The following is a 6866-nucleotide window of genomic DNA, read 5'->3' as shown; positions in this document are numbered from 1 at the left end:
ACACATCAACAGGATGGCAGTATATCACTAGTGCACACTCACATAGTCAGTCACACCTATGGTCAATTAATCATAGTCAGTCCACTTACTGTCAAGTTTTAGTATGACATAGAAAGTACTTCCAGGGATCACAAAAAACTTAGACACACATTAAAACTGAAGGTCAGGATTAAACCATCCTCTGTTACTGTTAGGCATCTCCTCCTTGCATTACCATACAAAACAATTGATACAAAAGAATTTGAATCTTTACCTATGTTTATATATTCAGCCATATAAACCCACTTGGCTGTGACTACTGAGTGCATATGTTACAAAATGATTGTGAATTTTCTGCAGTCAAACATCACAACTGAAATCAGCTCCACAGGTTGAATCGCATCAATCTGGCAACCACGCTTTTCTTTCAGACGCTTGAGCAACATTGCGTTAAGTTCCTTTCTTCACACGTATTTTTTTATTCAGTAATATAAATGGACCTTGTTCATTTGCCTTAAAGTTTGTTCAGTGTGCATTTAAAGTTTTGCCACAAGCAAATGGCAAGTTTGGAACAACGATTGCATATTTTTTAAGCACAAATTTATCGACCTAGTTAATGCTGGTTATTTTCTAGCGTGTTTAGATTTTTTTAGAGTTAGAGTTTAGGATTATCGTAGACTTACATCGTAAACTATTATTATTATTAGTAGTAGTAGTAGTATATAAGAAGCTCTCCGTTTTAAAACACATATTCATTAACCGGTTGTCTCTGATAAAAAACCTGCACTTCCCCACGGGTGAATGTGGTACGTCCCAGCTGCCTGTGCGTGAATGGGGATGGAAAGTTCCACTGCTTGAAATGGGGAGGTGTTTCGCGGTTAGTTTGAGAGGTGTTGGGATTTCCGGTTCTTTTCAAGGAATCGGCTCAGTTCACTAATAAGAATCGACTCCATCCTCCGCCAAATAGCTCATTCCCTGTAGCAGGACCATGTGCTGAACTTTGTTGGTTGTTTAAAACTGTAAATTGAATATTTACATGAAATCTTTTTTTTTTTTCCCCCAAATGCAGTTATTAAATAAATGCTGGTGATGTTTAAGTGTTTGCTTGGAAAGAGATTTGGTAGAGTTGGAATTGTAAATCCCAGGAAACCTAAATGTATGATCAGTTTAATTCTTTATTTAATGCTTCTGACCGCTATAAGCTGTATAAAGTATAAGTAATAAGTGACTTTCACAGTCAACATGTGAACAGAATTTCTGCCCTTGTCTCTTGAGTACTTTGTGCTGTGTGTGTATGCACGCACACGACCCATAGGAGTTGAGAAGGTATGCGCACTTTTGTTTAGCTGTGTGCAAATTACTCTCAATAAGATTGTATCTCAGCATGTTTTGGTGGTCCATGTTGTAACCCACCCTTGATTTTAATTCAGATAATTCAGAGTACAATTGCACATAAATAAAGCTTATGCCCAGAATCAAAATAGTATTTGTGTATTGTTTTAAAACTTAATACAAAAACTTATAGTTTGAGTAATGTTTCTCTCTCTCTCTCTCTGATTTTTTTCTTCGTCTTGTATTTAAACAAGCTGCTGTTGGATGTGTGCTTTTCTAGCTAAGGGGAGAGTCTCTGGAACATTCATTTTATTCACTGGGATTTAATTGTTCTGTGAAAAATGTGTGATGTACATGTTAGTGATTGCCTTCATGTAGCAATGACGCTTCAGGTGCTAGTATTTAAATGTACCAGATTAATTTGTAACTTGTTCAGTTGTCTACTGAAAATTTTTTGAAACAATGGTTAGTTTATTACAAACTAGAAACTTTTCCACCACCACTTATGTTTTGTTTATTTTTTTATTCTTGGATTGTGTTTATATTAATGTTGGGTATATGAAAGAGTTTGATTTGCCATGATATTACACACTGCAGGTCAAACTGCAGTTTTTTTAAGGAAATAATGAAACTAAAATGAATCATGTCAGATCTTCTTCCACCTTATATCAACAATAGTTGACCTGGATTTGTGATTTGGGTCATTATTCAGCTGTCGAACAGAAGCTTGCAGATTTCATGACTTTTGTTTTTATATTTGGAGATATCCATGATTCAGTGGCCCAGTCCCAGCCCCATAGTATGATGCTGATACCACCATGCTACATCATGGGTATAATGTTCCTTGAGTGATCAGTTGTTTGGTTTGTTATGTACCAAACATACAGTTTAGAATTATGCCCAAAAGGTTTGACCATAACACATTTTCTTACATGGTTTGGCAAAATGTAGGTTTTTTTGTGACTTGCCACCCTACCCCATAGCCCACACATGTGAAGAATACAAGAGATTGTTGTCACATACAGGGAGTGACCAGCACAGGCCAGATATTCCTGCTATTCCTCATGTTGCAGCTTATTTAATGTTCCTGTAGATAGCTTTTTGTTTTTTCCTTTCACAGGTTTGGAGGGAAATCTTATTCTTGGTAATGTCACTGTGGTTCCTTGTTTTCTGCACTTATTGAATATCACCTTCTTGGTATTCTGTGGTACATTTTTTACTTTGATTTGGAAGTTCATTTGTACCACTCTTATACCTTTCAACAATGCGATCAAGTACATGCTTGTAAGGTCTTTGTGGACCATGGCTTCAGCAGTCAGATGACAACAAAATGTCAAGAAAATCCCGGAGTGTTAATCACTTGTCCCATTATAAAAGGGTGCTTATCATAATTTGTTCATGACCCCAAAAACCTGCAATTTTAACAGGGGTGTGTTATTTATTTATTGCAATTATATATATATATATATATATATATATATATACACTATATTGCCAAAAGTATTCGCTCACCTGCCTTGACTCGCATATGAACTTAAGTGACATCCCATTCCTAATCCATAGGGTTCAATATGACGTCGGTCCACCCTTGGCAGCTATAACAGCTTCAGCTCTTCTGGGAAGGCTGTCCACAAGGTTTAGGAGTGTGTTTACGGGAATGTTTGACCATTCTTCCAGAAGCGCATTTGTGAGGTCACACACTGTTGTTGGATGAGAAGGCCTGGCTCTCAGTCTCCGCTCTAATTCATCCCAAAGGTGTTCTATCGGGTTGAGGTCAGGACTCTGTGCAGGCCAGTCAAGTTCATCCACACCAGACTCTGTCATCCATGTCTTTATGGACCTTGCTTTGTGCACTGGTGCACAGTCATGTTGGAAGAGGAAGGGGCCAGCTCCAAACTGTTCCCACAAAGTTGGGAGCATGGAATTGTCCAAAATGTCTTGGTATGCTGAAGCATTCAGAATTCCTTTCACTGGAACTAAGGGGCCAAGCCCAGCTCCTGAAAAACAACCCCACACCATAATCCCCCCTCCACCAAACTTTACACTTGGCACAATGCAGTCAGACAAGTACCGTTCTCCTGGCAACCGCCAAACCCAGATTCGTCCATCAGATTGCCAGATGGAGAAGCGCGATTCGTCACTCCAGAGAACGCGTCTCCACTGCTCTAGAGTCCAGTGGCGGTGTGCTTTACACCACTGCATCCGACGCTTTGCATTGCACTTGGTGATGTATGGCTTGGATGCAGCTGCTCGGCCATGGAAACCCATTCCATGAAGCTCTCTGCGCACTGTTCTTGAGCTAATCTGAAGGCGACATGAAGTTTGGAGGTCTGTAGCAATTGACTCTGCAGAAAGTTGGCGACCTCTTCGCACTATGCGCCTCAGCATCCGCTGACCCCGCTCCGTCAGTTTACATGGCCTACCACTTCGTGGCTGAGTTGCTGTCGTTCCCAAACACTTCCACGTTCTTATAATACAGCTGACAGTTGACTGTGGAATATTTAGGAGCGAGGAAATTTCACGACTGGATTTGTTGCACAGGTGGCATCCTATCACAGTTCCACGCTGGAATTCACTGAGCTCCTGAGAGCGACCCATTCTTTCACAAATGTTTGTAAAAACAGTCTGCATGCCTAGGTGCTTGATTTTATACACCTGTGGCCATGGAAGTGATTGGAACACCTGATTCTGATTATTTGGATGGGTGAGCAAATACTTTTGGCAATATAGTGTATATATATATATATATAAATGCATTTGTATTAATTACATTATTCTGTATTCTTTGCTGTTTGATCAGTTCTGATTTCTGATACATTACTGATATATAAATATCTGCTTTCAGCCTTCAGGTTAGATACATATAGAAAATATGTTTATTGGGAGGTGGTTACATCATGATTTGATGTACTGTAATGAATGAAAGAAGTTTCCCTTAAAGATCAGGAATGAAGTTTGTCTGAATAGCTTTAGATAACACAAAAACACCTTTAAGCAAACCTGGTATATGGGTTTATTTTATGTATAAAATATTAGTAAGGTATGTGGAAAACATGCAATATATTCATTGCATTCTGGTGTTATTCTTTTATATTCTTTTTGCAAAATCAGATGCGAATGATCCTGGACATGTTCAGAGCCATTAGAACTAGAAGGAATAAAGTGAGGTATAAATGTGGATTTGTTTTTGTCTGTGTGAGTGAGTGAATGTTTTCCATTGGTCTGTTTTTATCACTAATGTTGATCTCTGTCTGACATTGAAGTCCAAGAGCTGTTTATTTCACTAATCCAAGTTAAAATAGGGAACAAAAGACTGGTGGATTTTGCACACCACAATCTGCTGACTCAAACCGCTAACCCTCCATTCAGTGTTGTTCAGTGTCCTCTTCTATCACTCCAGTCCTGTTTCTCTCCATACAGCCATCCATCCATCTATCCACGAGTCTCCCCCTCACTGTCTTTCTCTTTTGCATTGGACTTTGTTAACCACGCCCTGTTCAGTATATAGTGCAATATTTCATGACTGCAGCCTTTTTTTTTTAAACATTGCATAGTGTTATAATATTCATTACTCATGTTCCACAATGCACCACAATAGGATGGCATCCAGTCGATGCACCCTGATGGATACAGAATACCCAGACTAAACTATACTACTGGAAGGCAGGCTATATAGAGGGGTGTAGCATAAATCTCTTCACTCATCTGCTCCAGCAACCTAATCTGAGGAAAACAGGGCTAAGTTCACGCGTGTCTGTTTAGTTTGTGCAGTGTTTGTGAGTGCTTTTTGTATCTCTGTCAATCATGTGTGATTGCCTAAGAAGAATTTTTCATGTAAACTGGACACCTTCTTCCAGCACAGGTGAGTACATATCTCCATCTGAAGTTCTAACATTTGTTTCAGCTTTGCAGTCATAACAACATAGAAACTGTTTTTTGTTTGTTTGTTTGTTTGTTTGTCGGTTGGTTCATTTGTTCCACCCCCAACTTTCAGAACTGTAACTAGGGATAGAGGTTATTACAATGTTACTAAATAATAAAACTATAACCATTTAAAATTCATTATCATGGTACAAAATTATAAAAATGAAATATAAGAAAAGCACATTGTTATCTTACATTTTGGTCAGGCACTGCTTTGTGATTTTGTATTTTGGCTGTGTGTATGCAAAGATTAAAATAATGTAATTACATTTATAATGACTGTTATAATTATATCCCTCTACATTAGAATGTCACTTTTACTTTTATTGTATATATGAAATATTTAGAAAAATTAGCTAAATTGTTAGCCTCAGTGAGTATCTAGCATATGCTCATCATTCATTTTTCCCAGTTGCCTAGCAACAGACTTTGCATGGTTTTATCAAGTTGAACTGCAGAAGTATTGTATGTGTTCCTTGACATATCAGAAATATGATTTCACCATAAATATGACACTAGTCCTCTGGCATTCCAGATATGTGATCAAATATACTAGAGATTTTCTAATACAACGTATTCGTGTAAAATTTAAATTGGCAATGGGACCTAAGCATTGCTAAAGAGTAAACATTACATGAAGGTTACATGTCTATTTTGGATCTCTCTGACCTGTTTCCTGAGCCGTCTTTCCTTTCTGTAAATAACGTTACGTATGATGGTCGAGGTGAACAGGGAAGGGCATCTGCATTGTTCTGCTGCCACATTTAGTTTATCTAGAAGATAAGAATTATGTGTGTGAGCATGTTTATCTGCTTGGGTGTAGCCAGACTTCCTGAAAGTGCCCATGGAAGAGATTCACATCAGATACTTTGCTAGTTTATGATGAAGTTACTATTTTTAATGCTATCTAAAGATATCGAAGTTGTCTATTGTGTGTGTGCGCGCGTGTGTGTGTGTATACACTTAGTAATCTAAGTAAGTTTTATAGTGTGTGAGGGCTTTTTAGGTATGTGCTCTAACCAATTCTCCAAGTCATGTGATGTTTCCATCACGTGACACTGTCTGTCTCTATTTGCTAGAATGTTATTCTGCTGACGCTGGACTCCACGTGGAAACTCAATTGTTATAGCTCGCTACAATGACAGACTTTGAGCAAATCACACAGACTAAATGTTAATGAATACTAGATCACCAACACATGGTATGCAAAGCAAATCTAATAATATTAGTCTGTTATTTATTGTTTCATTCGTTCACAGTTTTAGGATTAGTTTAATGCATGTGAGACCTAATAAAACATGCCTTTGTATCGGATGTAATGCTAATGACAGTGTGTGTGGTTTAAATGTTCAATATAAAAAATATTCAGCCAAAATATTTAGGGAACGCATTGATGACTTTTTAGCACATTAGCATTGTTAGCTTAGATTTGCTTCATGCTGCAAAAGCTACTAGTCCAAATCAGCCCAACTATCTACCTATCTGAACCTTGCTTTCTTCCTCCAATGCTGCATTGGCCATCCCTTGGTCTTCATCCAGTTGCCCTCCCTTCCCCCCTCCCTACATGGGCCATCCCTTGGTCTTCATCCTGTTGCCTTTACTCCCTCCCTACATGGGCCATCCTGTGGGCT

This window comes from Hemibagrus wyckioides, linkage group LG04 (genome assembly GCF_019097595.1).
Source record: "Hemibagrus wyckioides isolate EC202008001 linkage group LG04, SWU_Hwy_1.0, whole genome shotgun sequence".
In the NCBI taxonomy this organism is placed as follows: Eukaryota; Metazoa; Chordata; class Actinopteri; order Siluriformes; family Bagridae; genus Hemibagrus; species Hemibagrus wyckioides.
Note: the sequence above shows the minus strand (reverse complement) of the source record.